The sequence below is a fragment of the Lissotriton helveticus genome, chromosome 1_1 (genome assembly GCF_964261635.1).
Source record: "Lissotriton helveticus chromosome 1_1, aLisHel1.1, whole genome shotgun sequence".
Classification (NCBI taxonomy): Eukaryota; Metazoa; Chordata; class Amphibia; order Caudata; family Salamandridae; genus Lissotriton; species Lissotriton helveticus.
This window is the reverse complement of record NC_136057.1, coordinates 187778196-187802101: the sequence shown is the minus strand read 5'-3', so window position 1 is coordinate 187802101 and position 23906 is coordinate 187778196. Positions and strand designations below refer to the sequence as shown.

General features: G+C 51.7%; 1 protein-coding gene and 2 pseudogenes across 1 annotated transcript in view; 2 read left to right on the top strand and 1 right to left on the bottom strand.

The window, feature by feature from the left end:
- Positions 1-23906, bottom strand: part of LOC144768486 (uncharacterized) — a 142347-nt gene that overhangs the window by 106184 nt on the left and 12257 nt on the right. The gene's annotated exons all lie outside the window — the stretch shown is intronic.
- On the top strand, positions 8776-10525 carry LOC144781568 (18S ribosomal RNA; annotated as a pseudogene).
- LOC144779915 (5.8S ribosomal RNA) lies at positions 11244-11369 on the top strand (annotated as a pseudogene).

Here is a 23906-nt window from a genome sequence, read left to right as displayed (position 1 = left end):
TTAGCTGATACATTTTACTTAGGCGCCTTCACGCCCGTTGGGCTAAGTTTTTTGCGCATGACAAGATCCGTTTCATTCATTCATTCATTTCTCTGCCAAGATTCTGTTCAAGAATTCTCTAAGGGTCTAATCAGCTCGTACCTTGGTTTAGAATGAAGGAGGTCTTACATCTCTCTCACAGGACTCGATTTCCCAGCAACCCGCAAGGGTAGCCTGGAAACACTGGAGCTGGATTTCTCGGCAAGGGAAAAGACAGCGTCTCTCAGTGCGTCAGCTGGAGGGTCGGCTTCCTTCGGCACTTGCGGCTGCAGGGTGTCGGGCAAGTAGTTAGTCGATCTGCTCCAAACCACTGTGTGTTTGTCTGGGCAAATGTACTCATAATTATACTTTGAAGGTGCAGAGTTTGACGTGTGATTGGACTTAAGAACGTCATCAAATACTCAGTTCTTCGAAAACTTCATGATTTCCTAGATAAGTTAGTATTCAGGCAAGGGTAAGTCCCTAGCTGCTGAAGGCGGGTTTCTCTAAGAAATCGTTGTTGATTCTTGGAATTTAGTGGAAGAAGCCATGCCGTATTTGGGCTGCATAGGCTCAGTCTAAATATGGTAATGATTTCTATGCCTATATAAGGATCGAACAATCTATACCTATATAAGGGCATGAATCGGGAAAAATTACACTAGAGTCCTAGATTGATTTACAACAATAGCTAATTGGGAGGTGAAGGCGATATCATACGCCGACGACACCCAGCTGGTGTTTTCCTTTAAAGACCAGTTGGTGTACTCCTTTAAGAGATTTAAGGGATGCCTGGGAGACATCGCCCAGTGGATGAACAACAATGATCTGAAACTTAATGCAGAGAAAACTGAAATGTTGTTCTTTGGCAAGGCTCTGCCGCCTGCTGCGGGTATTTGGTGGCCAGCTAAAATGGGCCTGTCACCTACTCCAGCAACCACCGCAAAGAACTTGGGAGTGAAATGGGATGTAGATCTGTCTTTCGCAGCCCAAATTCGGAAGATGACTGCCTCATGCTTCAATAAATTAAGAAGCCTTAGAAAAATGTTACATCTACTGCCGGAGGACTGCCGTAGAGTCATTGTCCATGCCACAGTGATATCTAGGCTGGACTATGCCAATTGCCTCTACTTGGGTCTACAAGCATACCTAGTCAGAAGGTTCAGAACGCATCTGCAAGACTGATTAGACGTGTTCCGTTTCATCATCATATCTCTCCGCATATCAAACAGCTCCACTGCCTGCTGGTATCAAGAAGGATTGAGTTTAAGGCTTTAACTCTGGCATTTCGGACAATACATGGCAAATGCCCCAGCTACCTTAAACATTGGTTGTGTCGCTACTAGGGCTGGGCGTATTTTGCGTAGCGCCACTACGCACACTATGCAGAATTTTGGAAGAAATGTGAGGAAAACGAGGGCACGTCCTGAGCAATGTTCCCTCTAATTTTTTTCCTCCGTGTGCGGCAGTGGAGGGTCTCTGTGTGCTGCAACCATGGCTATGTGCGCCAGGAACCGAACTTTGCATGTCTGCGGCGCCAAATGCCACTCGTTTTTGGTGCCCTCCTGCCCTCTGTCCCACTCGTTTTTTGTGCCTTTCTGCCCTCTGTCCCACTCGCTTTTGGTGCCCTTCTGCCCTCTGCCCCACTCGTTTTTGGTGCCCTTCTGCCCTCTGTCCCACTCGTTTTTGGTGCCCCCTGCCCTCTGTCCCACTCGTTTTTTGTGCCTTTCTGCCCTCTGTCCCACTCGTTTTTGGTGCCCTTCTGCCCTCTTTTCCACTTGTTTTTGGTGCCCTCCTGCCCTCTGTCCCACTCGTTTTTTGTGCCTTTCTGCCCTCTGTCCCACTCGCTTTTGGTGCCCTTCTGCCTTCTGTCTCACTCGTTTTTGGTGCCCTTCTGCCCTCTGCCCCACTGGTTTTTGGTGCCCTTCAGCCCTCTGTCCCACTTGTTGTTGTGCCTTTATGCCCTCTGTCCCACTCGCTTTTGGTGCCCTCCTGCCCTCTGTCCCACTCGCTTTTGGTGCCCTTCTGCCCTCTGCCTCACTTGTTTTTGGTGCCCTCCTGCCCTCTGTCCCACTCGTTTTTGGTGCCCTCCTGCCCTGTCCCCCACTTGTTTTTGGTGCCCTTCTGCCCTCTGCCCCACTCGTTTTTGGTGCCCTTCTGCCCTCTGCCCCACTCGTTTTTGGTGCCCTTCTGCCCTTTGTCCCATCGTTTTTGGTGCCCTTCTGCCCTCTGCCCCACTCGTTTTAGGTGCCCTTCTGCCCTCTGTCCCATTCGCTTTTGGTGCCCTTCTGCCCTCTGCCCCACTCACTTTTGGTGCCCTCCTGCCCTCTGCCCCACTCGTTTTTGGTGCCCTTCTGCCCTCTGTCCCATTGTTTTTGGTGCCCTTCTGCCCTCTGCCCCACTCGTTTTTGGTGCCTTTCTGCCCTCTGCCCCACTCGTTTTTTGTGCCCTCTGTCCTACTCGCTTTTGGTGCTCTTCTGCCCTCTGCCCCACTCGTTTTTGGTGCCCTCCTGCCCTCTGTCCCACTCGCTTTTGGTGCCCTTCTGCCCTCTGCCCCACTCGTTTTTGGTACCCTCCTGCCCTCTGGGCCCACTCGTTTTTGGTGCCCTTCTGCCCCCACTCGTTTTTGGTGCCCTTCTGCCCTCCGTCCCATCGTTTTCGGTGCCCTTCTGCCCTCTGCCCCACTCGTTTTTGGTGCCCTTCTGCCCTCTGTCCCATAGTTTTTGGTGCCCTTCTGCCCTCTGCACCAATCGTTTTTGGTGCCCTCCTGCCCTCTGTCCCACTCATTTTTTGTGCCTTTCTGCCCTCTGTCCCACTCGCTTTTGGTGCCCTTCTGCCCTCTGCCCCACTCGTTTTTGGTGCCCTTCTGCCCTCTGTCCCACTCGTTTTTGGTGCCCCCTGCCCTCTGTCCCACTCGTTTTTTGTGCCTTTCTGTCCTCTGTCCCACTCGTTTTTGGTGCCCTTCTGCCCTCTTTTCCACTCGTTTTTGGTGCCCTCCTGTCCTCTGTCCCACTCGTTTTTTGTGCCTTTCTACCCTCTGTCCCACTCGCTTTTGGTGCCCTTCTGCCTTCTGTCCCACTCGTTTTTAGTGCCCTTCTGCCCTCTGCCCCACTGGTTTTTGGTGCTCCTCAGCCCTCTGTCCCACTTGTTGTTGTGCCTTTATGCCCTCTGTCCCACTCATTTTTTGTGCCCTTCTGCCCTCTGTCCCATCGTTTTTGGTGCCCTTCTGCCCTCTGCCCCACTCGTTTTTGGTGCCCTTCTGCCCTCTGTCCCACTCGTTTTTGGTGCCCTCCTGCCCTCTGTCCCACTCGTTTTTGGTGCCCTCCTGCCCTCTGCCCCACTTGTTTTTGGTGCCCTCCTGCCCTCTGTCCCACTCGCTTTTGGTGCCCTTCTGCCCTCTGCCTCACTCGTTTTTGGTGCCCTCCTGCCCTCTGTCCCACTCGTTTTTGGTGTCCCCCTGCCCTGTGCCCCACTTCTTTTTGGTGCCCTTCTGCCCTCTGCCCCACTCGTTTTTGGTGCCCTTCTGCCCTCTGCCCCACTCGTTTTTGGTGCCCTTCTGCACTCTGTCCCATCGTTTTTGGTGCCCTTCTGCCCTCTGCCCCACTCGTTTTAGGTGCCCTTCTGCCCTCTGTCCCACTCGCTTTTGGTGCCCTTCTGCCCCACTCACTTTTGGTGCCCTCCTGCCCTCTGCCCCACTCGTTTTTGGTGCCCTTCTGCCCTGTGTCCCATTGTTTTTGGTGCCCTTCTGCCCTCTGCCCCACTCGTTTTTGGTGCCTTTCTGCCCTCTGCCCCACTCGTTTTTTGTGCCCTTGTGCCCTCTGTCCTACTCGCTTTTGGTGCCCTTCTGCCCTCTGCCCCACTCGTTTTTGGTACCCTTCTGCCCTCTGGGTCCACTCGTTTTTGGTGCCCTTCTGCCCCCACTCGTTTTTGGTGCCCTTCTGCCCTCCGTCCCATCGTTTTCGGTGCCCTTCTGCCCTCTGTCCTACTCGTTTTTGGTGCCCTTCTACCCTCTGTCCCATAGTTTTTGGTGACCTTCTGCCCTCTGCCCCACTCGTTTTTGGTGCCCTCCTGCCCTCTGTCCCACTCGTTTTTTGTGCCTTTCTGCCCTCTGTCCCACTCGCTTTTGGTGCCCTTCTGCCCTCTGCCCCACTCGTTTTTGGTGCCCTTCTGCCCTCTGCCCCACTTGTTGTTGTGCCTTTATGCCCTTTGCCCCACTCGTTGTTGTGCCTTTATGCCCTTTGTCCCACTCGTTGTTGTGCCTTTATGCCCTTTGTCCCACTCATTGTTGTGCTTTTATGCCCTTTGTCCCACTCGTTGTTGAGCCTTAATGCCATCTTGCCGTTTGTTCCGCTCGTTCCCCAGCTGCTGTAGCCTCTCGTATAAGTATTGCTGATAATCAGAGCCCATTCACGGGCTCCGTTTAACAGCAATACTTAAACAAAATGCCACAGTCTGCCTCGCGCTTTACTAACAAAAGCGTAGACACTTTCCAAACACAGCGTGTACTAAAGTACACACTGTGTTTGGAAAGTGTCTACGCTTTTGTTAATAAAGCGCGAGGCAGACTGTGGCATTTTGTTTAAGTATTGCTGTTAATCGGAGCTTGTGAAGGGGTTCTGATTATCAGCAATACTTAAACAAAAGGCCACAGTCTGCCACGCCCCCACACAGCAGTAAGCGTCGCAAGCGCCACAATCGCCACCAGCCCCCACCAGCCCTCCCAGGCCCCCCCACCTGCTTACCTGAACTCCTCGCGCCCGCTTCGCCGCCACACGGAAAAGTGCCTCATGATCGCGCCGCTCGCTTTTTAAAAGCGGCGGGCGGCGCGACTCTCTAGGGACGTCCTGTGTGCACGCTCCACGCTAGGTGGTGCGCGCTGACGTCAGGGGAGGTGCGCGCGCGCGGCCTAGAGGGAACACTGGTCCTGAGGGTCTGTGTGCCCGGGACAGGGGCCCTTCGTCCCTGGGCAGACTCCCTGATCTCACTGGCCTGGTTGGTTTGGAAAGCAGGAACCGGCCCTGGGGCCTGGGTTTAGGAGCCCCCATCCTACGGCTTGCCAAGAGTCCATCCCCATGCAGCTGGGCCTCAGGAGCACTTGCAGGCCTCCCCATGCCTGAGGCCCAGCATGGGGTTTTGGAGACCCCCAAGCCCTGCAGCCCTGCAGCCCCGGAGCCCTGCAGCCCCGGAGCCCTGCAGCCCCCGAGCCCTGCAGCCCCCGAGCCCCAAGCCCCAAGCCCCCGATCCCTGCAGCCCCCGAGCCCTACAAGGGCAGGTGGGAGCCCTCCCGTGAAGGCTCGGGGGGGGCAGCTGGGAGTCCTTTCAGTCCCGGCCATCTGGTCGCACCTTTCCCCTCGGCCATCTGGTCATACGCAATGCTTTCCAATGGGGCGACCAGATGGCCGATCTTCCCTGGCTGGAAGTCCAGATGAGGTGAGATTTGCCTCCCCAATCCCAGCGAGGGCTCCAGGAGGTCGGGAGCCTCCACGGCATGGGTCCCCTTCGCCACTCTGTGGGTTTCCAGAAAGCGGGGTAGCCTTCCTCGGGATTACATGGGGCAGGATATGCCCGGACACCCCCCCCCGGGCTGGCGGTTCTCTGCCGTGGACCAGATGGGCTATGCCCGAGCAACATCTCCCTAGGCATCCGGAGCCCCCTCCTCCGGCCCACGGCATGACAAAGTGCCGGCGTCCGTGGCTCCCTTCTCCAGGCCAGCGGCGTGGCAAAGTGCCCGGGACGTGCTCCATGGGCCCCGGGCAGTCCTCTCTCAGGCGTACGGGGCTCCCTCCTCCGGGCCAATGGTGTGGCAAAGTGCCCGGGACGGGTTCCATGGGTCCCGGGCAGTCCTCCCCTGGCGTCTGGGCCTGAGCGCTTCGGTGGTCCTCCCTGTGCCTGAGGCCCAGCCGGGGTCCCTGAGCGACTGGGAAGCGGAGCCCCCGAGCCCTGCCCAGTGTAGGCAGGTGGGAGCAGCTGGGAGTCCTTTCGGTCCCGGCCATCTGGTCGCACCTTTCCCCTTGGCCATCTGGTTGCACGCATGCTTTCCAATGGGGCGACCAGATGGTCGGTATTCCCTGGAAGTCCCGATGAGGTGCCATTTGCCTCCCTGATACCAGGGAGGGCTCCAGGAGGTCGGGCGCCTCCGCGGCCTGGATCCCCTCCGTCACTCTATGCGTGCGGGTTCCCAGAAAACGAAGTATCCTTCCTCCGGATTACTAGGGGCAGGGTATGCCCGGAAACCCCTCCCGGGCTGGCGGTTCTCTGCCGGGGACCAGATGGGCTATGCCAGGGCAACACATCCCTAGGCATCTGGGGCCCCCTCCTCCGACCCACAGCATGACAAAGTGCCCGGGACAGGCTCCATGGTTCCTGGGCAGTCCTCTCCCGGGCGTCCGGGGCTCCCTCCTCCAGGCCAACGCTGTGAAAAAGTGCCCGGGACGGGCTCAATGGTCACGGGCAGTCCTCCCCTGGACGACTGGGCCCAAGAGCTCTGGTGGTCCTCCGCATACCTGAGGCGCAGCCAGGGTCCCCGAGCCCCTGGGAAGTAGAGCCCCCGAGCCCTGCCCTGCATAGGCAGGCGGGAGCAGCTGGGAGACCTTTCGGTCCGGGACATCTGGTCGCACTTTTCCCCTTGGCCATCTGGTCGCACGCAATGCTTTCCAATGGGGCGACCAGATGGCCGATCTTCCCTGGAATTCCGAATGAGGTGCCATTTGCCTCCCCGATCCCATGGAGGGCTCCATGAGGTCGGGCACGTTCGCACCTAGGGTCCCCTCCGTCTCTCTGTGCGTGCGGCTTCCCCTGTGCCTTTGGGTTAGGGAGCCCCGGTTGGGTCCAGGGTCCCGGCCAGGCCCCGGTTGGGTGCTGCTGGGTCTCTGAGACAGGGTTCGTCTGTCCCTGCAGGCCTTCCCTGCTTGTCAAGGTGTCCGCGGACCCTAAGTCGGAGGGCCCGTCGGGTCCCCTCGCAGCCTCCATGGCTGGGCTCCAGCTTGGGCCCAGGGCCTCTGGTACTCCCATTCCCCAGTGCCTACTCACTCTTTCATTGGGGCACAGAGTGATAAGATGGCTTGCCTTTCGTGCCCGGCCATCTGGTCGCACCTTTCCCTTCGGCCATCTGGTCGCACCGATCCCCTCAGCCATCTGGTCGCACCGATCCCCTCAGCCATCTGGTCGCACCGATCCCCTCAGCCATCTGGTCGCACTGATCCCCTCAGCCATCTGGTCGCACCGATCCCCTCGGCCATCTGGTCGCACCCAATGCTTTCCTAAGGAGTGACCAGATGTCCGGAGTTCCCTGGAAGTCCCGATGAGGTGCCACATGCCTCCCCGATCCCAGCGAGGGCTCCAGGAGGAAGGGTACTTTCGTGCCTTGGGTCCCCTCTGTCACCTCGTGTGCACGGATTACAAGAAAGGGGGATAATTTCCTCTGGATTACTAGGGAGAGGGTCAGTCCGACCTCCGTGAAGTCCGGCGATTCTGAATTAGGGGAAGGCAGAACTCGGGCCTGCCCAACTGGGCACTCACCTGCCTCTCAGCCCCTTGCCGATGGTCCTTTTTCTCTGAGTTTGCTCAGGAAGACCTCCGTGAGGTCCGGTGATGCTGAGGCAGGGAAGGCAGCACCCGGGGCTGCCCAACGGGGTGCCCAGGTGATCGGGTACACACCTGCCTTTCAGCCCCTTACCGATGGTTCTTTTTCTCTGAGGTTTTTCCTCAGTCCGACCACTGTGACGTCTGGAGATTCTGAAACAGGGAAAGACAGAACCAGGGCCTGCCTGCCAGGGCCCCGTATACACCTGCCTCCAAGCCCCTTCCCGATGGTCCTTTTTCTCCAAATTTTCTCAGTCAGACCTCCGTGAGGTCAGGCGATGCTGAGAGTGTGGAAAGACAGCACCTGGGCTGCCCGCTGGGGCCCCAGGGGCCCGGGTATGCACCTGCCTCTCGGCCCCTTCCTGAAGGTCCTTTTTTTCTCCGACTTTGCTCGGTCAGACCTCCTTGAGGTCCGGTGATGCTGAGACGGGGTAAGGCAGCACCTGGGCCCACCTGCTGTGGTTCCCAGGGGCCCGGGTATGCCTCTCAGCCCCTTCCCGATGGGCCTTTCCTCCGAACCTGCTCGCCCCGGGATCAGGCAGGAATGTGAAGCCAGCATCCCCTGTGCAGGGCGGCCTGCCAGGGGTTGGCCCCGCTGTACATTGATCGATTGGGCACTCTCGGTCCGTTTAGGGATGGACTGCTTGGCCAGCCTCGGCTGTTGTTTTAAGCAAAGAGCTTCCACCCCGCATGGACCGTCTGACTCAAGGGAGGGCTGCTGCATGGGGGTAGGTTGTTCACCCTACCCAGCAGAGCGAAGGCTGAGCGGCCCCGGCAGCTCGTGCCCCCCCTATGGTTCGACCCGAGCAGAAGGGGTCAAGTGGCGCCATGCCCTCGGATGCTGCCTGGCCGGCAGGTCTGTGGGCCTGTGCGCCACGCCGTCATCCCTCTCCGCCCAGGATGTTTCCACAGCAGCTCAGAACGACCGTTACGAGGGGTTCCGCAACCGCCAGGCCCCGGTACCCCTGCATCTTGTTCAGGCTGCGGCTTGGCCTGCCTCTCCATCCCGGGGGGAATGGCTGGGCCCGTCGGTGCCCATGAGATAGCACCTCTCCACACCCCTCAAGCGAGCCCTCCCGCCCTTCCCCTGACAGGCTCCTGAGAGATGGAGGGGTGCATGAAGATTGCCGGTCGGTGAGATGGGCACGCGGCTCCCACCCCGTCATCAGGTGCGGATACCTGGTTGATCCTGCTAGTAGCATATACTTGTCTCAAAGATTTAGCCATGCATGTGTAAGTACACACGGCAGGTACAGTGAAACTGCGAATGCTCATTAAATCAGTTATGGTTCCTTTGATCGCTCCATCTGTTACTTGGATAACTGTGGTCATTCTAGAGCTAATACATGCTGACGAGCGATGACCTCCCGGGATGCATGCATTTATCAGACCAGGACCAATCCGAGCTCGCCCGGGTGCTTTTGTGACTCTAGATAACCTCGACCGATCGCACGTCCCCGTGACGGTGACGATACATTCGAATGTCTGCCCTATCAAATGGTACTTTCGGTGCCTACCATGGTGACCACAGGTAACGGGGAATCAGGGTTCGATTCCGGAGAGGGAGCTTGAGAAACGGCTACCACATCCAAGGAAGGCAACAGGCGCGCAAATTACCCACTCCCGACTTGGGGAGGTAGTGACGAAAAATAACAATACAGGACTCTTTCGAGACCCTGTAATTGGAATGAGAACACTTTAAATCCTTTAACGAGGATCTATTGGAGGGCAAGTCTGGTGCCAGCAGCCATGAAAATTCCAGCTCCAACAGCGTATATTAAACTTGCTGCAGTTAAAAAGCTTGTAGTTGGATCTTGGGATCGAGCTGGCAGGTGCAGCGAGGCGAGCTACCGCCTGTCCTATCCCTGCCTCTCGGCGCCCATTTGATGCTCTTGACTGAGTGTCCTGGGGGTCCGAAGCGTTTACTTTAAAAAAAATTGAGTGTTCAAAGCAGGCCGGTCGCCTGAATACTTCAACTACGAATAATGGAATAGGACTCCAGTTCTATTTTGTTGGTTTTTGGAACTGGGGCCATGATTAAGAGGGACGGCCGGGGGCATTCATATTGTGCCGCTAGAGGTGAAATTCTTGGACCGGCGCAAGACGAACCAAAGCGAAAGAATTTGCCAAGAATATTTTCATTAATCAAGAACGAAAGTCGGAGGTTCGAAGATGATAAACTACTGTCGTAGTTCCGACCATAAACAATGCCGACTAGCGATCTGGCGGCGTTATTACCATGACCCAAGCCTTTGGGTTCCGGGGGGCGTATGGTTGCAAAGCTGAAACTTAAAGGAATTGACGGAAGGGCACCATCAGGAGTGGAGCCTGAGTCTTTATTTGACTCAACACGGGAAACCTCGCCCGGACACGGAAAGGATTGACAGATTGATAGCTCTTTCTCGATTCTGTGGGTGGAGGTCCATGGCCGTTCTTAGTTAGTGGAGTGATTTGTCTCGCTAATTCCGATAACGAACGAGACTCCTCCATGCTAACTAGTAACACGACCCCCAGCGGTCGGCGTCCAACTTCTTAGAGGGACAAGTGGCGTTCAGCCACACGAGATCGAGCAATAACAGGTATGTGATGCCCTTAGATGTCAGGGGCTGCACGCACGCTACACTGCACGGCTCAGTGTGTGTCTACCCTTCGCCGACAGGTGCGGGTAACCTGCTGAACCCCGTTCGTTATAGGGATTGCAATTATTTCCCATGAACGAGGAATTCCCAGTAAGTGCGGGTCCTAAGCTCGCGTTGATTAGGTCCCTACCCTTTGTACACATCGCCCGTCGCTACTACCGATTGGATGGATTAGTGAGGTGTGGACCGGGACTCCGGTGGACCTCTTCCCCCTGGGGAGGGCCTGAACGACGCATGAAGGACCGGATGTGGGGGGCGGCCCCGTCCCTCTCCGAGAAGGAACCCAAGTTCACCTGTCATAGAGGGGAACCGAATGGCAGTGCATCCCCGGGCTGGTACCACCCCTCCCTTGAAAGACCCTGGCGCCGGCTGGGCCCTCCTGGCGCCCAAGTCCCAGCCCGACTGGGTTCCGGGCGACCGAGAAACTGCCTTTCTCACGCGGCAGGACAGCCTGGAAGAGAAGGGGCCGAGGGCCTGCGAGGGGACCTCGGGACCTCTCGGTGGGAGGCGTGTAGGATGGGGAGCCACCTGGCTCTTCCTTCCGGCACCCCCGACCAAGGCAAAGGGTGGGGTAGGGTGCCACCAGGCACAGCTCGGGGCCACCAGACGACGGACAGCTGATCTGCAGGTGGAGCGACCCTCCCTCATTGCCAGGTACCCGGTTCGACCTGGTCCCCTGCGACCAGGCCGAGGGGTTTGAAGACTCGTGCGGTCCCTCACGGTAATCCCGGGAGGGACCGGTGGCTGCGGGGCTGCCTGCTCTCGTCGCACTGGAAACCCCCTTCCTTGCCCGTGGGTGAGTGGGGGGCGGGGGGGACTCCTGGGCCGAGCGCCTTGCAATGTTTTTTTCTCCCAGCGGTGCAGTTTGACTCCCAGAGGGGAAGCCTTGAACGGAGCATCCGGGGCGTCTGGGCGGTCTCGCCGCACGGCAGTGGACGGACAGCGCACCTTCCTCCCAACTCTCCTGCACCCGCAGGTGGGCAAACATTTTTGAAAAGTTGCAGTGACTCTTGGCGGTGGATCACTCGGCTCCAGCGTCGAAGAACGCAGCTAGCTGCAAGAATTAGCGTAAATTGCAGGACACATTGATCATCGACACTTCGCACGCACCTTACGCCTGTCTGAGGGTTGCACGATCGTCAATCACCCCGGGGCTTCCCCTGGACGTGGCTGGGGCCGTCGCAGGGTGAGCTCTGCTTCCCTTTGTCCCCCCACAAGGTCAGACTCCCGATCACCTGTGGCAGGGTCCCTCACCGGGTCCTGCGGCGGAGGTATGCCGCCGGCGTGCCTGGCCTCCGAAAAAAGGGGCCCGGTAACCGGTTCGTCCCGGGACCTGGCCTGGACGCCTGGCTGCGTGCCGCACGTTGGCTGACTGTGGTGTCCCACTGGCTGCCTGCACGCATGCGCCTAGGGCGCCTACCTCTCTGGCTGGATTCGCAGGGCGGGCGAAACACTTCCAGATCCGATCCGGGGAAAGAGGATACGTGTTGCCGGGACGCCAATCCCCCCCTGCTCCGGCAGGGGGGCCTGGCCTTCCCCGGCAACCCCCTTTGACGCTCGGGCGTCATTCTTCCTAAGTGGGGGAAAAGAAACTAACCAGGGAAGAGCCCAGCGTCGAATCCCCACCCAGCGGAAGGCGCGGGAAATGTGGTGTACAGAAGACTAACTACCCGGCGTCGCTCAGGTGGTCCAAGTCCTTCTGATCGAGGCTCACCCCGCGGACGGTGTTAGGTCAGTAGCGGCCCCCGGCGAGCTGGATCGGGTCTTCTCGGAGTCAGGTTGCTTGGGAATGCAGCCCAAAGCGGGTGGTAAACTCCATCTGAGGCTAAATACGGGTGCGAGACCGATAGCCAACAAGTACCGTAAGGGAATGTTGAAAAGAACTTTGAAGAGAGAGTTCAAGAGGGTGTGAAACCGTCGAGAGGTAAACGGGTGGTAAACGGGTGGGGTCCATGCAGTCCGCCCGGAGGATTCAACACGGCGGGAAGGTCGGTGACCTGGGAGTTCCAGATCCACTCCGCGGGACCGGTGCCCAGGGCCTACCCGGCCCCCGCAGGGCGCATTTCCTCCACGGCGGAGCGCCGCGACTGGCTTTTAGTCGGCTGGGAAGGCTTCGGGGTGGCAGGTGACCCTCCGCTCCGACGGAGGGTGCTACAGCCCCCCTGGCAGCAGCTTCGCTGTATCCGTGGGGCCGAGGGAGATTCGTCTGCCTCCGTGCCCTCCTCCGGGCATCCGTACCGGGCCGCCCCTCGGTGTGCGCCGGGGTAATTGAAGGGGGATAGGGCCCCCTGTTCTCGGCGCGACTGTCGACTGGGGCGGACTGTTCTCAGTGTGCCCCGACCGCATCACGCCACCGGGCGGGGATGCCCACGCGGCGATGGCGGTTACCCACCTGACCCGTCTTGAAACACGGACCAAGGAGTCTAACCCGTGCGCGAGTAGGCGGGCTGAGCGAAACAATGTGGCGTAATGAAGGTGAGGGCCGGCGCGGGCCGGCTGAGATGGGATGAAGAGCGGGTAAAAGGCGGGAGTAACTATGACTCTCTGAACCTATTATCGGGTGTAGTGGCCTTTACCTCCCAGTGGTCCCGCCGGTAACTGCCTCTGTAGTGCTAGACTCTGCGTAGAGAAGCATATAGAGACAGGCCAAACAAGGTTCTATCATGGCAGCAAGCATGATAGTGAGAAATGGCAAAGCAAACAGACCCAATTCCAGATGGGGTACTTCCTGGAGAATAAAAACACCGTTAAGATGGCATAAGGAGGTGCTGTCTTTCCCAGAAATCATTAACCTCCTCACCAAATTGGACAAACCAGCACCCGCTTCCAACAATGCAACAAGCAACAACGATTCAGATCACGATATAGTCCTTAGTTCACCCTCCGTAGCAGAAGAAGACACAATGGTAGACCTCAGCAAATCCATAGAGTTTGTGGATAACTCAGCAAAGAATGACATTGATACAGCAAACTTTGATAATCTTCCCGATTTACACGAGGTTAGCAAAGATGTAATAACAAAGAAAAGTGACTACACAAAAAAAGTCACTTATTGGAAGTACCCAAACGAAAAATATAAATGTGACTTGTGTAGAGACATATTGGGAACTTTTAAAGAACTGAGAAAACATGTCTCCAACAAGCACAAAGGCTTCTATCATAAAACATACTGCTCAAAATGTGACAAAGAAGCCGAATACCCCAATATTGCATGCCATTATGCCAAATGTAAAGGAAGACCTCAAAAAGGAGAGCTGCCATTCCTGTGCAGCTTCTGTGACCTCAGATTTGGAACAAAAATTGATGTTTCTCAACATGCTCGGCATGCGCATCCAAGAGCGCAAAATGAGGCTAGACTAGCAGCTCTAGCAAGCAGCATACCGTCCAAATTATGGTCACAGGAAGAAATACTGCTACTAGCAGAATTGGAAAAAGTATATGAAAATAAGAGGAATATTAATGCGCTGATGGTTCCACATTTTGACAATAAAAACAGAAAACAAATTGCAGAAAAAAGAAGAGATAAAAGCAAAAAATCCGCAAAATATGTACTGCAGGCATTCAATGTTTCTGAAAATGACTCTTGCGATTGCCAGAGGTTACAATGGAAGTAACAACAGAAAAGCACAGAGACTTTATCAATCGCAAACGCGCGCAAAAAATCAAGAACTTTGATGAGCTGGAAGACAGAATCACAGAAATCGAGAAGTACACCCAAAACGTAGAGCAACATGATGCTGCTATAGATCTGAAGGATGAGGTAGTGACTTACATCGCACAAAAACCACTGATATGTCCTACACCAGCAAGTGTACCAACAAATGAACCAGCAAGTGAACTCAATAATGAGCCTACAAACGCTGCTCAAGATGAGCACCAGAATGCCTCAGTAGGGAACAAGATAACAAAAAAAGACAAGAAAAACGGAAGGCTTAACCGGACGCACAAGAAAAATTATGCCAAAGCAAAGGGCAGCTATAAAGAATACCAGGCAATGTTTACAAAAGACAAAAATTGCCAGGATTATCACTGATGGGGCAGAAGATGCACTTGCCAAATCAGAGCTGATGAAATCTTTCAATACTACAAAAACATAATTGAGAAAGGAAACAAGGAAAATCCTAATTTCATGCCGATTGATCGGATACCAGAGGATTACGAAATTAGAAATCTATGTAAAGAGATAACACTGCTCGAAATAACCCATGCCTTTGAGAACTCCAATTTAAAGAAAGCACTGGGGCCTGATAAGATTGGTCAGAATGACTTGTATAAAGTGCACAGCAGGCAACCAAGACAGCTGCCCAGAATTCTATCGTCTTGGTTATTGATGAGAAGAGTGCCAGAAATTATCCAAAAAAAACGATCAATTTTGATACCCAAGAATGTACCGATTAGTGAACTTAAAAAAATCAGTAACTGGCGTCCAATTACCATCGGTACTGCATTCATGAAGTTATTCACAAAAATACTAACTAAAAGACTCTCATTTTTTGTTGAATTGAATACGAGACAAAAAGGCTTCATGAAGGTGAGAGGTTGTCTCGAGAATCTGACTCTTCTGCAAAATATAAACGGGGCACGAAGAAACAGTCACTCATTAGCAGTTGTGTTCATAGATATATCGAAAGCCTTCGACTATGTCAGCCATGGTCACATTATACAGAGTCTCGCAAGGCAAAGAGTTCCATCCGAGAAATAATAATAGACTTATACACTGACTCAACAACATCTTAAAGAAGGGCGCTCAACACTGGACATGGCATAGTAAAAGTCCTTTCCTGGAATATCGTTGGTGCCAAAGAATTTTTAAACAACAGTAGGAAAATAGACACTTGGGATACATACGATATCATTGCTCTGCAGGAAACTTGGCTAACAGAGCCAATTGATGTTCCAGGTAGAATTAGTTTTCATGTCAACGCAATTCGCGCTCAGCGTTACGGTCGAGCAAAGGAGGGTTTGTCGGTCTACATAAGCACTGCACTAAACATCAAGGCCTCCCAACTGGCAGCCTCCATACCAGACATGCAAATAATCAAATTAGAGAGGGTATCCCAGGCAGGTATTGGAACTATTATATTAATCAATATATACGCCCATCCAAAAACGAAGGTAAAAAAAGAATTATTCAAGGGCATCAATAATGTAATATCAGGGTTCCGCCTTGACCAACCAGGATGGGAGATAATTCTGACGGGCGATTTCAATGCAAATCTCATACAGCTCCCAGAAGAGGAAGACAATATCTTGGCTGCAAACGAATTCTGGGCGGTTGAAACACAGGAGATCCCGCCAACAAAGAGAAACGACCAAGTGGGAAAACAGTTGATGTGGGCCCTGGAAAATCATGGGTTGCGGGTACTAAATGGAAGAATCAAACAGGATAAACCACCTTCAATTACCCACATAGGCCCCAGCACGAGTACGATTCTGGACTACACCATCGTCTCGCTCCCCCTGCTGGGGCTAATCAACATTTTCCAAATTCAAAGTTCACCTGAGAGTGATCATTTAATGCAGCACATCGAGATTAAATTGGCACCATTCAAACACTTAAAAGCTCGATCAACAGCAGGGGAACAAACCACAGTCAACCTGAAGCGATTAAGGTGGACTACTAACTCACTACCACAATTAGCCAAGGAGGCAAAGCACTTACTTCAAACCATAACTGACGAAAGTGAACTGTGTGCAGAAACATGGACTGCCTTTTTGGAGAAGTTACCAAAAACTGGAGTCAACCTGCGCGAGAACTTAAATCAAAAGAAACATAGTCAGACCAGCAAGACTATATTGTCCTTAAGAAGGCGTTTGCGGGCATCCATGAGGCACGCAAAGGGTCGCATTTCGGATATGCACGTTTGGCAAACGTTTCGATCAATCAGGAAGCAATACAAAAAACAAATCTGGTTGGAAAATAAAACCAAAGTCACTGACTTTTGGACCAAATTGCTACACAACATAAAAAAATCCGACTTCAGAGCATTCTGGTCACAAGTAAACTCACTAAATAGATCAGTGCAAACAACAAGCATGACCTGTGTTACGGAAAATGCATGGGTCCAACATTTACTTGATACTTTTTCAGTAAACCAATTGGTGCCATCTACAATACAAGCTCAAAAAACACAAAAACTTTTAAAAATTGTGGAAGTGAAGACTACTGTCCCTGTAGAACTTAACAACTTGAGTATCATCCAGCGAGACGGAGACCAGACATTAAGATCATACGTGGAATTTGAAACAGCGCAAATAGTTAAGAGAAGCAGACAAGATTGTGCACCTGGACCAAATGGTGTCCCCCAGGCTATATACAAGGAGGATCCTCATTTCTGGGCACGCAAGTTAAACATTCTATTCAGATCAATAAATGACACGAGTCGGCTGCCAGAAAGTTGGAGAGGGACGATTATAAATCCAATTTATAAAGGAGGAGACCGTAAAAATCCAGCAAATTACCGTTTAATTGCACTCATCGATGCCGAAGCAAAATATTACGCATCTTTGGTGTTAATGGACCTTTTAAAATGGTCTGAGGATAATCAGAAGATCCCGGTAAACCAGACTGGTTTCCGTAGGGGCACAGGCACCATGGCCAACGCCATGGCAATAAGTTTAATCGCCGAAAAAAGCATGCAAAACCATCAAGTATTGTACTCTTGTTTCGTCGACTTCAAGGCGGCCTTTGACCGTATTAACCGTCAACTACTATGGTCCAAATTAAAACAGCAGGGCTTGCCGGATACAATTCTAAATCCTATAATGAATTTATACACAGATACCTGGATGCAGGTAAAGATCGCCAATGGGCACCGGCTGACACGAAAGATTAAAACACACGACGGATTAACCAGGGCTGTGTGTTGGCCCCTTATCTTTTCAATCTGTTTATGGCAGATCTAACCTTGAGGCTGGATAGCACTAATGCTCACCCACCGCGGCTAGGAACACTGCGCCTGACACATCTCTCCTATGCCGACGATGTGGTGCTCCTAAGTCAAACAAAGATAGGTCTGCAACGTCTCCTGCATGAACTGGCAGATTACACAAAACTTAATCTTCTCGAAATCAATAGCCAGAAAACAAAGATCATGATACTGACCCGTCGACGTAATACTCTGCCGGTTTTTGTGATAGACAATAAAAAATTGGAAGTGGTGGGCAATTACAAGTATTTGGGAATACAATTGGACAGCCGCCTCAACTTTTCCCTGCACTTCGATGCCATCGAAAAAAAGGAATAGCCCTGCTACACGCGTTTAATAGCATCTCCAAACAGCTAAAGGGCCCGTTTTTTAATCCACTTCTGACAGTCATCAAAGCCAAGCTGTTACCCACAATAGGCTATGGCAGTGTGTTACATCATGGAAGAAGTGCACAGCTTCTAGACCGAATCCAAACTAGAGTCTACAAGCGGGTTTTTAGCTTACCGTCCAATGCATCACCTGCGCAGGTCCGACTGGAGTTCGGCCTGAAATCCCAAGAACTACAAAAAAAGTATGAGACCATTACATTCTGGTACGATATTTGGATGAACAGGGAAACAGGAATCAACCAAGCTACGTGGGATGCAATGCAAAATAATCCCAACTCTCAGTTTGCTAAGTATCTAAAACTATCACTCGACACTACTGAACCTACATCCTTGTGGCAAACTAAGCTACCGGTATCATCATTTAAGCAGGCGATTAAAAAAGCTGCAAACAGGCACTCGTTGATCAATGACAAGTCAATCCTCAGTCACCGATCACACGCCTGGATGATAATTCAATCGTACAAAGTGCTCAAACCGGCAGCTTATCTTGGTCTTTCCTTTTCCTCATATGTCAAAACGAAATATCTTAATTTAAGGATGGGTAATCTGCCGACAAACGCGGACAAACCAGAATGGAGGAAACCAGATACCAAGAAGTGTGATTTATGTGGCGATGCAAAACAAGACTTTATCCACCTACTCTGCATCTGCCCTGTACTGGATCAGGAACGACGGTACTGGTTAAAAACAAAGTTAATTGAACACAGAGTACGTACCTGCCGCTCTGCTGTCATACAAGTCTTGTGCACAGAGGATCCACAATTAATCTGCAGATCAGTCAAACTTGTCACGAACTTTGAGAACAAAAGGGATACTATCATACAAGTTTGAAAAAGTAAAGACAAAAACAATGAAGATAAAGATCATGCTGCTAATTTTAGAGTAAATAAGATTTAGTTCCCTCTTTTTAATGTCACGCAAGTCTTCCACCTGCCGCTTGTTCTTTGGTAGTCAACGGAAGATGAGTTCCACTCACCGTTCCTCAACAAGTAAATGGATAATATAAAATTGAATTGACTTGGCACTTGACGTCCCTTGTACGTAATTTTGTTTTTTTTAAATAATTTTTTTAATGTTGCTAAATTTAAACCATGGATGCTCGTTGATCATTCATTTTAAACCGCTGTTCCTTTTTTCTACTTTTTGTAATGGTTTTAACTAACTATACAATAAAGCTTATTCGTTTGGCACTGACTCAACAACATCTTTCAAGGCAAAGAACAACGAAGCAACTCCTGAAATAACAATGATATCTGGGGTCAAACAAGGTGATTCTTTAATCCCCACTACTATTTAACATTGCCATGGATCCTCTGATCTGTGATCTTCAGAAAAATGCCAAGGGCTTCACATTTGGATCAAATGGTCTTATTGAGCAAATCACCACTCGCGCCTTTGCCGACGACATCGCAGTACTCAGCAGTACCTGGGAAGGAATGAGTACAAATCTGAAAATTGTTGAAAAGTTCAGTAAAATACAGGATTAAAACTTAATGTGAAAAAGACACATGGATTTTATATCAGCCACCATAAAGAGAAAATCCTGATTAACAACTGTAAACCATGGCAATTTGAAAAAGAAAATATTGAAAATATTCATCCAGGAGAAAGTGAGAGATACCTCGGATTGAACTTTGATCCCCACACTGGCCATACAAGCAACAACAAAATGAATGAGGTTCTTGTCAATTGGGCTAAAAAACTTGATAATCTACCACTTAAGCCCACGAAGAAAATATAAATTTTGTGTCAGTACTTGGTACCTAAGCTATCATTCAAATTGGAATTGACAGGAACAGAAGCAAAAACTTTAAATGTTCTGGATCAAACAATAAAAAAGTATGTCAAACACTTTCTACACCTTCCTGCATACACATGTGATGGTCTCCTATATTCGAAAAGATAATTTGGGGACCTCAGTATACCAAAACTTTGTTCACAAATTGGTCTCAATAAAATCAATAGTTTATTGTATCTCAGGGCAGCGGCAGACCTGTACATAGCTCATTCACCCATATATGCAGGAGAAGATATGAATGAAAAAATTGATAACATCATCAAAACACACAAATCAACATTATAGACAGTAGGTTTCTGAGCTATGATTTGAATTTGTTAACAACATATGACGAGACGAGCAGCCCTGTGGCAGAGGGCTCGCGCGCTGGGCGCTGAAATCTCTTTTTAAATACCTTTCTGCTGATTAATAGCAGCTCTACTGCTTCCTCGTCCCGCTGATTACGAGCGGTGGACGTTTATCTTTTTTAAAAACACCCTTCCAATCCCGCCCTGCTGACTCCTCCCACCTCCCTCGTCACAAGCCTATTTAAACGTCCTCCATGCGTCAGCGCAGCGGACGAGCGCAGCGGGCGCGCCGGAGTTAAGCCCGTCTGCGCCCGTCCGCGGCCGGACGGGCCCAGGGGCCAGGGACGCTGCCACTGCTATCTCTTATTCCCGCTCCACTGTAATGAGTCTACAAACTTTTGCTTGCCCTTTACCCCCTGAGACCTGGACCAGGATCTCCTCATTGGGGATTCCAGGTTACTCTCCCCCTCATCTGGGGTCGTCGTCATCGTCCACTTCTCCTGTCCCTGCCGAGTCGCAGCTCCGGGTATTATATCTTAATACTCGCTCCATGGTCAGGCATCAAGCCGACATTTTTCATCTTCTTATGACAGAGAGGCCAGACGTCCTTTTACTATCTGAGACCTGGCTCACTGACGACTCCCTTCCCGACATCCTCGCTGCACTACCCCCAGACTACTTTCTGTTGAACATCAACCGCCCTGGAGGCCGATCCGGTGGAGGGGTGGCAGCGGTAATACGTAAGAATCTTAAGATCATCGCCTCTGCCAATATGACCCTCCCCGATGTGGATAACCTGGTCCTCCGTCTTGGGACCGAGGAGGCGCAGTTACCCTCATGGTACTCTACCGCCCCCCCCCATCCTATGCCTTCCTTCCCCTCTTCCTTCACTGAACAGTTAATTAACCTTGCTACCTCCTCCCCCCGTACTATCATTGTTGGGGACTTCAATTACTGGTTCCAGCATGAGGATGCCGGCCCCCATGCCTCCGAACTGTTCGAGGCCCTGTCGAGCCTTGACTTTATACAACTAGTCAGGTCTGCCACTCATAGTGGTGGCCATATCCTCGACCACATCTGGGTTCACGGGGTCAAGTCCTCCTGCCCACTTATAACACCATGTGTGTGGTCCGATCACTTCTTAATTGACACCACTTTCACGGCCGTTGGCCAGATCAGGACCCCACTGCAGGAGGGCGGCACCGCACGCAAGTGGAGAGCCGCCGACTCCTCCAAACTTTTATCCCATCTTTCTCTCACCCGCCCCCTGTTCCCCATAGACTCAAGTACCGAAGAGCTTCAGGGACGTGTCTCTGACTGGCTCACTACAGCCAGCGATATCGTTGCCCCTTTAACCAAGTTCCCCCGATCCCGACATTGTCACTCCCATAAATGGTCTACCCCTCACCTCAAGACTTTGCAGTTAGAACTCCGCCGATTCGAGCGCAGGTGGAGGAGAGACTACTGCTTACCTAGCAGAAGCGCATATGTGGCCGCGCGGAATAAGTATAAAACAGCCATTTCCGCTGCCAAAAAGGCTTACGCCTCAGACAAAATCTTATCTGCCCCCTGCAAGTCTAAGGAGATTTTTAAAGTCCTCAATGAATTTACTTCCGACCCCAGGACACTTCCGACTCAGGCCCCTACACAGGAATCATGTAACGCGCTTAGCACTTTCTTTGTTCAAAAAATTGCCTTGATCAAAGATACCATTCCGACTATCCCTCCTGGCGCTGGCTCCGTTTCTCCCCCCCACAATGCTCTTTCTCTTACGCTTTTCCCTCTTTTAGACCCTACCGCTTTGGCCACACTGGCCACCCATGTTAAATCTGGATCCCCAGACGACTGTTGTCCCCTGCTGAATTCTTCTCTGTCGTCCGGAACGGTACCCCGCTCCTTCAAGGAGGCCGTGCTGGTGCCTCTATTGAAGAAGCCTGGGGCTGATCCCGCCGCCCCGGCGAATTACCGTCCCATCTCCCTCTTGCCTTTCTTCTCCAAAATCTTGGAAGTCCATGTCACCACCTGTCTCTCACAGTTCATCGAGAGCTCCAACTTTCTTGAGACTAATCAGGCCGGCTTTAGACCCGGCCACTCTACGGAGACTGTCATCTTGGCCGTGCTGGATGCCCTGAGAGACGGTGTTGACAAGGGTACCCCCCAGGCCTTGGTTTTATTAGATCTGTCGGCTGCTTTCGACACGGTGGACCACAACATCCTTCTCCACCGTGTCGAGCAAGCTAGCATCCAGGGCCTGACGCTGGCATGGGTCAAATCCTTCCTGACCGGGAGGTCTCAGACCCTCAGCCTGGGCACTTTTAGAGCTCCTTGGGAGCACTTGCCCTGCGGGGTCCCTCAGGGATCCTCTCTATCCCCCCTTCTTTTCAATCTTTATCTTCGACCCCTTCTCTTTTCCTTGAGGCAGTGGGACGTCACCGTCTTCAACTACGCGGACGACCTGCTACTCATCTTTCCTCTCGACTCCCCCTCTGCTATTCCCAACTTTCAGGCAGTTATGTCCCACATCCTATCGTGGATGTGCCAAAACCAACTCAAACTGAATCCCGGAAAGACGGAGCTTCTTCTCCCCGGCAAGAGCTCTACCCACTGGGGTCCGCATTTTTGGCCGGCAGAACTCGGCCTCCCCCCCACCCCTGCGGCCTCGGTAAAAAGCCTAGGGGTCACTATCGACTCCGGTCTCTCCCTCGGACCCCAGGTGGGGACAGTTGTCTCCTCCTGCATGTTCCAGCTGCGCAGGATCAGGAAGGTGGCCTATCTCTTCACCCCTGAAGCTCTCCTGCAAGTAATCATGGCCCTTGTCCTCTCCCGCTTAGATTTTTCGAATGCCATCTATCATGGTCTGCCCAAAACATCTCTTTCTAGACTACAATTCGTTCAAAATCAAGCGGCGAGATTGGCCTTTGGGATTCCGAAATGGCAATCCGCCAAACCCCTTCTTCTAAAACTGCACTGGCTTCCCGTCATCTCGAGGGCAGCCTTCAAGATCGGCTGCCTCATCTTTAAATCTCTATCTGGTCCCTGTCCCGCCTTTCTGAAATCCCTCAAGACCTACAGTCCCTCACGAAACCTGAGATCCTCTCATCTGCACCTCTTACTTATTCCCCCTGTCAAACTCTGCAGATCCGGTGGCCGGAGATTTGCATTTCTGGCCCCCAAACTTTGGAATTCCTTCCCCCTTTTTCTCAAAACTTCCATCTCCCTCACCCTTTTCTGTAAATCCTTAAAAACTTGGCTCTTCCCCCAATCTGGCTAAACCCTCCTAGTCCTTCAGTAGTCTGCCAGCGCCAGGAAACCCACGGTGTCAGCGCGCTTTATAAGTTCCCCCTACAATACAATACAATATGATTGGAGAAAAGAAGTCTTTGAGAAATGGGCAAATATCCCTGTCCAAGGTGATGGTATAAAATACTTAGCAAGTAATCCAACCTCAAACTTCTGGATCAGAAAGGATAACAAAATGAAAGAAAACCAGTACATAGCTGCGCGGATGTTAAGAGCAAATGTTTTATATACCAGAGAAACCATCACTAGGGGAAGAAATTGTGCATTTGCTACATGTAGGTATTGTAATGATGTTTGTGAAACAATTTCTCATATTTCAGGCACATGTCCTAAAACTAAGGACATTAGGATAAAAAGACATAACAAAATTCTGGAATTGCTCATTGATAGAGCAAAAAGGTGTGGTTGGATGGCATATAGGGAACCTCATGTTAAAAATAATCAAGGAGAACTATGAAAACCAGATGTAGTGTTTACCAAAAATCGTACAGCTGTAGTGATTAATGTTTCAATTTGTTATGAAAATTCTCAGAATTCCCTTGAATTAGAGTTTGAGAGTAAAGTGAAATACTATCAGGATCTGTCACAGCAAATCAAAGATCTCACAAAATGCAACACTGTAAAATGTCATGGCTCTATCGTTGGATGTTGTGGTATTTGGCCTAAATGTAATGATGTTGTTCTGGCTGATGTAGGTCTGTAAATGTCATTCCCATTCAAGAAAAATGTTTGCCTGACTACTTTAATGGACACTCTTAAAATGTGCCAAGTATTCACGGACAAATAAATATTAAGCTTATACTGAGATGTACACTTTCTTGCAGCACACGTCACCCTTATAAAGAATAATGTTTTACCATATAGGTTTATAGTTAACACAAGATTTAGTATAGATGCAAATTTTATAGATGTGAATTTTTTTAGATGTGCTTTTTTAGGGCTCGCCTGCTGATGCGCTTGCGCAT